Source organism: Myotis brandtii, unplaced genomic scaffold (assembly GCF_000412655.1).
Source record: "Myotis brandtii unplaced genomic scaffold, ASM41265v1 scaffold600, whole genome shotgun sequence".
Lineage (NCBI taxonomy): Eukaryota > Metazoa > Chordata > Mammalia > Chiroptera > Vespertilionidae > Myotis > Myotis brandtii.
This window is the reverse complement of record NW_005370273.1, coordinates 88,333-98,725: the sequence shown is the minus strand read 5'-3', so window position 1 is coordinate 98,725 and position 10,393 is coordinate 88,333. Positions and strand designations below refer to the sequence as shown.

At 43.3% G+C, this 10,393-nt stretch overlaps 1 pseudogene; it reads right to left on the bottom strand.

Moving 5' to 3' along the window:
* Positions 1-3,414: 3,414 nt before the first annotated feature.
* On the bottom strand, positions 3,415-5,969 carry LOC102245276 (annotated as a pseudogene).
* Between the last annotated feature and the right edge of the window lie 4,424 nt (positions 5,970-10,393).

Sequence of the window (10,393 nt, the reverse complement as noted above, 5' to 3'; positions counted from 1 at the left end):
AGATTTCCAGAGAAATAGGCATAATTTCTCTTCAAAATGAAAGTATGAGAATACATTAACTTAAAGTGAACAATTTGAGAAAAAGATGATCAAGTACCATGTTTTCCAACCAGTTATCATTGGTATAACAATGTAAACATGGAAAAACAGAGAAAAATGTTATAATTTTTTTAAAAACTATGTACTTAAAAAACACACCCTTTTTATAAAAACTATTCTATTTTACTGTAATTCTGTTCCACTAAATGCAATGTAGGTCCTGGTGCTGCCCTTGAGTGGCACATGCCCTGGGCCCGAGGTGAACTGTGAATGAACATCCTGCTGCTGCCAGGACAGGAAGGTCTGCTCACACAATAAACGTCTCTTCTTTAGAACTGTGGTTGGTCATCCAGCTCTTACACTCAGGAAGGCAGACCGTCTGAGCTCAAGTCCATGCCTTCGCCTGGCAGAAGCAGCAGAGCCCCCAGGAGAGCTTTGCTGACCCTCGAGGCTGGTGGCCGAGCTGGGTCCGGCGGCAGCAGTTTTCTCGAGTCAGGATGGCGCCCAGGCCTCTGCGAGGTGCCCAGCCTTGCAGGCTGCCCGGGCAGGGTCTGGCAGGCGAGGTGCCCAGCAGCACTAACCATGATGGAAAGGACAGCAGATTTGGAGTTTGAAGATGTGGTCCCTTGTGGCAGGTTCTCATTGGACACTGCAAGCGAGTGTAGTGAGTGCCCTTGCTGAGCTGGAGGTCGTGGGTGGGGACCTTGTGGCTGTGCGAACACACAGAGGGCACCTAAGGTGTCGGCAAAGGGGCTTCGTGGTCAGGAAACGCGTCTGCAAAATGATGTTTAAATTGAAACCTGCAGAATAAGAAGGAGTTATCCATGGAGGGGGAGGGAGATGAGGATGGAGGGGAACAAGAGCTACTGTATCTAATTTAGGGAGTCATGTGAACTTCTGTGGCCAGAGCCATGGCAAGGAGAGAATTTCCAGAGGGGTCTGAGTTTGATCCCAGGCCACAAGAGAGCCCCTGAGGGGTTTTAAACTGGGTGCCAACATGAATTTTTTTTCTTGTAATAATTTTTTAATTGACTTATAGCAGATGTAGACACGAGTACATAAACATGCACCTTGATAGGTTTTCAAAGTGAACACATTTGTGTACCCATCACCCAGAAGCCAGGGTTGGGGGCTCTGGGGTTGAAGCTTGGAGGGCAGCACCCCAGTTTCCTGTGCTGAGTCATTTCCTCACGCTGCAGAGGACATCTTTCTCCAGTGAACCTTTGCAATCCAGACGGTTTGGGCCTGGGAGGAAGGCAGTCGCCACACCGTGTTGGAAGACCTCTTGCCCTGTCCTGTGGTACATAGCCTAAGGCCAATCAAAGCTGATGACAATCAGACAGCAGGCAGAGGAGGCTCTGTGGAGGCTTTGAGTCTTTGCCTGATCTCCTTCTGGGCCTGGGGCTAGGAAAAGCAGACTCTGGTGCATATCTTGGTCCTTTCAAAAGGCACCCAGCCCAGCAGAGGGAGCCACAAACTGTGGATTGCTGACAGCTCCAAAGAGGGTACTCAGGGCCAGTCAGAAACAGTGTCTGATATTGTCCCACACTAGAGACTGGGAGTTGTAACAGATCCACCTAACACACAGACACAAACCCAAACAGGCAGCCAAAATGCAGAGGCAAAAAACAACAAAACAAAACAAAAAAACCTGTAAATGAGAAAGAGATAAATGAAATGTAGATATGAAATTTATCTAATATAGAGATATAGAGTTCAGAATAATGATGGTAAAGATGCTCAACAGCATGAGAAAAGATATAGTAACTATGAAAAACAAACATGGAAGAACGGCATAGCACTAATAAAGAACACCCTGGAAGGAATACACAGCAGATTAGGGGAATCTGAGAATCAGATTAGTGTATTAGGAGACAGGGTAGAAAAAAAGCACTCTCAGAGAATCAAAAAGAAAAAAAAAATGAAAAAACAGGAGGGCAGCTTAAGGGAACTGTGGGACAACATGAAATGTAACAATATTCACATAGTAGGCATGCCAGAAGGGGAAGAAAGTGATCAAGGGATAGAGAACGTGTTTGAAGAAATAATGGCAGAAAAATCTACCTAACCTGGTAAAGGAAAAAGTCACACAATTTCAGGAGGCACAGAGAGTCCCAAGCAAGAGGAACACAAATAGGCCCACACCCAGACACATCATAATTAAAATGACTAAAAATAAAGACAAAGAGAATCTGAAAGGTAGTAAGAGAAAAGTAAACTGTTACCTACAAAGGAGCTCCCATAAGGCTGACACCTGATTTCTTATAAGAAACTACAGGCCAGAAGGGAATGGCATGAAGTACTCAAGGTAATGTAAAGCAAGGAGAGAGAGAGAGAGAGAGAGAGAGAGAGAGAGAGAGAGAGAAACATAGGCATACAGAATTAAAATGGCAATAAATAAGTACCTCAATAATAACCTTAAGTGTAAATGTATTAAATGCTCCAATCAAAAGGCATGGATGAGAGTGAAGGGATGGATGGGGTTCTCCAGCCATGACCAGCACGGCTAGAGGGCAAATGAATACTGAATAGGGGCGACTGGGGATTGAGAAAAAGAAAGAGACAGACGCAGAGACAGTGGGTAAAGCTGGGACCAGGTGGGACACTGTTCTCAGATGGAGAGACAGTGACCCAGAGCTACTGCAGCACATTTATTATGTACAGCATGATACCAGGAAGTTTTACTAGAGTTTAAGACAAAGGAAATTATGTGAAATCATGCTTAAAGATCAAGCTGCAATTCTTCATCCTTTTTTTTTCAGATTTAGTTTTTTATTAGGTGCATGTATTTCAAACACAGATTATGATTACAGATGTTCATCTGTGGGTAAGGTGCTTAAGCACTGATTGTGAAACAATTCTGTATTTAACAGGTCAATATCCAGTAATTTAAATATTATTTCTCAGAATCTGAACTACTGTCAAGAAATACTCAAATGAGATGAACATGGTGCTTTTTACTTCAATCTTAACACAATTGTCAATTAATCCTCCTGGCGGAGAGAGTAAGGCTTGTGTTGACAGACAAGCATTCCTGCTGGGCCTAAAATTCTCCGATTACTGGGACAGATTTTATGTCAGGTCCCAGGTAGGAATTAATTTCCATGAACTACAGCACTTCTTCAAGACAGTTCTAGGACAACCAGCTTCCTGAGGCAGATTCAGTCCCAATTGCACCGGACCATGACCTCGCAGTGGGCCTGTGCCAAAGAAATCCTTGTGTTGGACAAATGCTACTATGAACAATTAGAAAATACATCAGCAATCAAGGGCAAGCAGATAGAAAACGTGTCAAGCCGGACTCACCAAATTTCCTGATTAGTTCATTTCTCCCATCCGTTTTCTGAAAAGGAAGACATATGTAATACTTTCAACAATAAAGAATTAAAAATAATAACAATCCTTAGGAGGAGAGGGTGGAGGTTGGCCCTAAGTAGACAGTGGTGGCAGCATGAGAAAGGGCATGTGGCCCTGCAGCGCAGTCTTCTCCTTTTGTGAATGTTTGAAAAACTTCAACGACTTACGAAATAGTCAAGGAAGTTACACCTGCTCGCTGCAGGAATAACCCAGTTCCCTTCTGAACCTGCTGCTTGAATAACGACTGTCCGAGGTGAGCTTCGCAGACGGAGCCGCCCAGAGGTCTTTGCTGTCTAACATGGACCCGAAGAATCACCCAGGTGAGAGGACACTGCTCGTTACCTCGTCTTTGTTGAGCGGGGAGGTCTTGGCCCACTCGAACAGGTTTTCATACACGTTGCCATCGTAGTGGCCCAGCACGGAGCCCAGCGACACATCCTGGAAATCAAACGCATCGATGAGCGTGACAGCGTCCGGGCGGATCACGGTCAGTAGCTCCTTGATGCGCTGGTGCACCTGGGTGATCTGAGAGTCTGTCAGGATGTTCTCCTGAAGAAAATCCCCCGCCTTCTGACTGATCCCGTACAGAGAATACAAGAGGCACAAATTCCTCAAGACGGCCTGGATGGGCTTATCTTGAATTTTGAGGAGCTGCTCTGAAAAGAGCTTAACTGTCACATAGCGGCAGTGCGCCTCACTAGCTCACACGAGGTCCACGGAAGTCAGGTTTCACGCGACCTCCTTGCTTTTTCTGTGACTCACTTCAGTTTGAAGGTTTTTGGCAGCGATTTCTACTAATCTGGCCGCCCGGAACCGATAGGCTTCGGTGAGGCTGTGGGGGCTGTCGATGTCCACCACGGTGGGCCACACGGCCACCTGCTGCGGCTGGATGCGCTGACTGGGCAGGTCATTCAAGTAGGACACCATGCCACACACCAGCTTTCCCAAGTGCACCTGGTCGTAACTTTTCATCAGAAACCGGGCGGTCTGCAGCATCATGACTGTGTTTTCTCCCTCGAAGGTGCAGGTCGGGGTGAAGGTGACGTAGATGTTTGGGAGGCCGCTGCAGTGAGAGTAGCCGTGCCCGCCACAGGCCATCTGACAGGCTTCAATGGAGGTGTTAGTCGTCCAGGAGGTGAAAGCCTTCAGCCCGGTGGTGAGGGCATGAAGCTTGGGCAGCCCCTTGGCCAATGTCTTCATTAATGCGATGATAGGTCTCCTTCATGTAGGCGCCTACAAAATGGAAGGCATAGGCAGTGGCCAGCAGTGGGAAGAGTTTATATTGCTGGGTTTGAAAATCCAAAATCTGTGGTTCTGGTTCACCTGGCTTGATTTCCGACTGGTGCCTCACGGCGCTGTATCGGACGGCAATGATGCAGGCCTTCGCCAGGCTCCGAGCAGCTTCTCCCACGAGGAAGGACCTGATGGACACCATGGTCCCGTAGGTCAGCTTGTTACTCACGGCTTTCACGTGGGTGCCACCAGGCTTCACCTGGGCGTACTTCATCAGCATGTTTTCTCTGGGGATACGATAATGGTCCATCTTCAGGTAGCCATTATCCATCTCATCATAGCCGAATTTGGGATCAATGTCGCCAACAGTGATCCCTGGCAAAGGCTTGTGGGTTCCAATTTCACGAATAGGTACAATGAAGGCATGTAATCCATAGCATTTCCCCTGGGTGTAGAGCTGGGCTAGTACTATCACATGATTTGAAGTCTTTCCAAGTCCACCAGGCCACCACTTGATGGAGGTCACAGTAGGACTATTGAGAATAAACTCCTGAGTTTCAGGGTCATATGTGGCTGTGGTTTCCAAGCCTCACAGATGAGTCCCATGGCCCATCTCTGCCTGGGCGTAAGTGCAATGACCTCCAGGTTCCAGGCGGGCATGAAGAAGCGCTCCTGCTGCTCCGCAGTCGCCTGGTGAAGCAAGGTGGGCAGGAACATGCCCAAGTGGAGATCCAGAGGCGAAGGCCCTGGATGCACAAAGTTTTTAAACCACATGATTTCATCAGGGTCTGAGATGCCAAACTCCCTTATCTTCTTCACCAAGGTGGCCCTCTTCCTAACAGCCACCTTGTACCGCTGGCTGCAAGTGAGGAAGTTCAAGTCCTCATGCTTGAAGTCTGGGTCGTTCAGAATCAGGTTCTCGATCTCTCGGCGTCGCCAGATGTTCTCCGGGCTGCCGTCCAGGATGTGTGTGAGCAGCTCGGGGTTGAAGCTGGCAGAGGCCCGCTCCCGGCGCAGGTCCTGATTCATGGTGACAACCATTGGGAGCAGCAGAGGCCAAGGCGGCGTCGACGAAGATTGTCAGAATCTCCGGCCTGCAATTCTTCATCCTTGTGGCTTTTTGTAATCAACAGGCCTAACTGGACTCTGATAATTTGCATCTACCCCTGGCGCCTGGCTGAACTTAGATAATGACACCCACCCGCCGGCACCTGAGCTATAGGTTAGGACTGACAACATTCTTGCCTTTTGGGAAGGTATGTTTTCCAGGAGATGGCTTTGCCGATGCCGCTGGACTCAGCCAACGACCCTCGCTCAGGTGCTCTTACAGGCGCTCTCTACATCATGGAAAAAAAGTTTACAGGAAAATGGAAATAAAAAACAAAGCTGGAGTAGCAATACTCATATCTAACAAAATAGATTTTAAAATGAAGGCCATCACAAGAGACAACAAAGGTCACTACATAATATTAAAGGGATCCAACAAGAGGATATAACCCTTGTAAACATATGTGCACCCAACATAGGAGCACCTATATATATATACTTCTAGAGGACTTAAGGGACAGAGGGAGAACAATACAGTCATAGTAGGAGACTAACACCCCACTGACTTCACTGGATAGATCTTCCAGACAAAAAAAATTAACAAAACTGTCATTTTTCTCAGATAACAGGATATTGTACATAGAAAACCCTATAAATTCCACCAAAAAACTACAAGATTTAATAAATGAATTCAGCAATGTAGCAGGATACAAAATTAACACCCAGAAATCAATGGCATTTTTATACACCAATAATGAATTCTCAGAAAGAGAAACTAAGCAAACAATCTCATTTACCATTGCAACAAAAAAAAATAAGATACAAACTTAACCAAGGAGGTAGAAGACTTATATCAGAAAACTACAGGGCATTGGAAAAAAAGAGATAGAGGAAGATATAAACAAATGGAAGAATATATCGTGTTCATGGATTGGCAGAATTAACATCATTAAAATATCCATACTACCCAAAGCAATCTAAAGATTTAATGCGATACCTATTAAAATACCTACAGCACATTTCACAGATCTAGGAGAAATACTCCAAAAATGTATATAGAACCAAAAAAGACCCCAAATAGCCGCAGCAATCTTGAGAAAGAAGAACAAAGTTGAAGGTATCACAATAACAGATATGAAGTTATACTACAAAGCCACCATAATCAAAACAGCCTGGTATTGGCACAAAAACAGGCATATAGATCAATGGAACAGAACAGAAACCCCAGAAATCGACCCAAGCCATTATGCTCAATAATATTTGACAAAGGAGGCAAGAGTATACAGTCTCTTTAATAAATGATGTTGGGAAAATTGTACAGACACATGCAAAAAAATGAAACTAGACCACCAACTTACACCATAAGAAGAATAAACTCAAAATGGATAAAAGACATAAAAGTAAGTCAGGAAACCATAAAAATCCTAGAAGAAACCACAGGCAACAAAATCTCAGTCATTTCTCATAACAATATGTTTATAGATACATCTCTTAAGGCAAAGGAAACTCAGGAGGAAATAAACAAATGGGACTACATCAAAATAAAAAGCTTCTGCACAGCAAAAGAAACCAACAAAATGAAAAGGGAGCCCACTCCATGAGAACATATTTGGCAATGATACATCTGATAAATGATTAATACCCAAAATATATAAGGAACTCATAAAACTTAACAAAATGAAGACAAAACAATCTAATTTTAAAAATGGGCAAAGGACATAGACACTTCTCCAAAGAGGACATACAGATGTCCAAGAGACATATGAAAAATGCTCCAAGTCACTGATAATGAGAGAGATGCAAATTAAAACGACAAGGAGGCATCAGCTCACACCTGTCAGGATGGCTACCATCAACAAATCAACAAATGACAAGTGCTGGGGAGGATGTGGAGAAAAGGGAGCCCTAGTGCACTGCTGGTGGGTATGCAAACTGGTGCAGACATTATGGAAAACAGTATGGAGTTTTCTCAGAAAATTAAATATGGAACAGCCATTTAACCCAGTGATTTCACTTCTAGGAATATATCCTAAGAAACCTGAAACATCAATCAGAAAGAATATATGTACTCCTATATTCATAGCAGCATTATTTATAATAGCTAAGATCTGGAAACAGTCCAAGTGTCCATCAGTACATGAATGGATAAAAAAGCTGTAGAACATATACACAATGGAATACTATGCAGCAATAAAAAAAGGATCTCTTATTCTTTGAGACAGCATGGAGAGACCTGGAGAGGATTATAAGTGAAATAAGTCAGAGAAAGACAAGTATCACATGATCTCACTTATTGTGAAATCTAAAGAACAAAATAAAGTGACAAACAAAATAGAAACAGAGACAATGAAGCATGCCACAGAATAATATATTTCAGAGGGAAGGGGTGGGTGTGGGAAGAGATTAACCAAATAATTTACATGCATATATGCATAACCCAGGGACACAGACAATAGGGTAGTGAAAGCCTGGAGTGGGTGGTGGCAGTGGGCTCAAAGGGGTCAAGGGGGAATAGGAGGACATACGTAATACTTTCAATAATAAAGATTTAATTTAAGAAAAAAAGACATCAGGGAACACACATCAAGGAAGGCATACTTTGTAAAATTAGTTTGGGAAAGTCACAGACCCTCAACAAGCCAAAATTGCCAATCCCGGAGAAGTGGGAGAATCAGATTTCCAGAGTTAACATAATACCCAGAATGTCCATTTGTCAACAAAGAGTTAAAAAAACACACACACACATACAGTCACAGGGAAAAACATAATTTGGAAGAAACTATATCTGAGGCAGCCCAGATATTGGAATTATTGGACAAAGGCATTGAATCAGCTGATTTAATATGCTCAATGAGCTAAAGGAGGTCATGGACAGAGAACTAAAGTAAATCAAGGAAATAGCATATGAGCAAAATAAAAATATTTAAAAAACAAGAAACAGAAATTATAGGTAGGAGCCAAACAAATTCTGGAGCTGAAAAGTACACTATTATGAGCATTTACTAGAAGGGTTCAACAGCAGATTTGAGTAGGCAGAAAAAAAGAATCAGAGAAATGAAGATTAAGACAGTTGAAATTATCTACTCTGAGGTCCAGAGTCTATGGAACCTTGGGGCACTATCAATGTACCAACATATGCATCATAGATGTCCTAGAAGAAGAAAAGTGAAGGAAAAGAATTTGAGAGAATAATGGTGAAAAACTTCCCAAATCTGTTGAAGGACATGAATCTGCATGTCCAAAAAGTTTAATGAACTCAAAACAAGATAAATTCAAAGAAATTCACACCAAAACAGTTGAATTGTTGAAGACAGAATTTTAAAAGCAGCAGTAGAGAAGCAATTTATCACATAAGGGATCCTCCTAAGATTAAGAGCCAAATTCTCATCAGAAGCCAGAAGATAGTGAAATGACATATTTATGTGCTTAACACAAACAATTCTATATCTACAAACTCTCTTTGAACAATGAAGGAGAAATTAAGATATTCCTAGATAAAAACTGAAGGGGTTCATTACCAGTAGACCTGCCCTACAAAAAAATGCTAAATAGTTCAGGCTGAAAGGAAAAACACTAGACAGTAACTCAAAGCCATAAGAAGAAACATTGTTCAAGGTAACAACATCAGTAAATATAAAAGCCAAGTATTAACTTTCTTTAACCTCTTTTTTACCTATATGATTTAAAGGGAAATACTTAAAATAATAATTAAAATTTTGTGCTAATGAGCACAAAATTGGAGGAATCGACAATAGTATAGTGACACCAGCCCTCTTTTGGTTACTATTTGCATGGAATATCTTATTCTGTCCTTCCACTTTCAACCTCTTTGTGTCTTTGTATCTGAAGTGAGTCTCTTGTTGACAACATATAGATTGATCAGGTTTATTTTTCCCTCTGATCTGTCAATCTCTGCATTTTAACAGGAGAGTTTAACCCATTCTATATAATAAAAGCCTAATATACCAAGTGTCAGACCCTTCGACCAGTTGCTATGATGCACACTGACCACCAGGGGGCAGACATTCTGATCGGTAGGTTAGCTGGGGTCTGGCTGGTCGGGACTGGGCGAGATGGGCCGTACACACCCTGGAGCCCTCCTGCAGTCCCTCCCCGGCCCCGATAGTGCACCAGTGGGGGTCCCTAGGCCTGGCCTGTGCCCTCTTGCAATCCAGGACCCCTTGGGGGATGTTGGAGAGCAGGTTTTGGCCTGATCCCTGCAGGCCAGTGCACCAGGCCTCTAGTTTACATATAAAGTAAATACTGCTAAAAAATGATTTGCTTCTGCCCTGGCTGGTTTGGCTCAGTGGATAGAGTATCAGCCTGTGGACTGAAGGGTCCCAGGTTCGATTCCGGTCAAGGGCACAAGCCTGGGTTGCAGGCTCAATCCCCAGTAGGGGGCATGCAGGAGGCAGCCAATCAATGATTCTCATCATTGATGTTTCTCTCTCTCTCTCTTTCTCTCCCTTCCTCTTTGAAATCAATAAATATATATTTAAAAAAGAATTAATTATAAAAAAATGATTTGCTTCTGCCATTTAGCTATTTGTTTTGTCATTCAGTTTGTTCAATTCTTCCATTACTGAGTTAAATTTTTTTTAATTAAATTAAATCTTTATTGTTCAGATTATTACAGTTGTTCCTCTTTTTTCCCCCCCATAGCTCCCCTCCACCTGGTTCCCCTCCCACCTTCCAGCCTCACTCCCCCCCCCCCCCT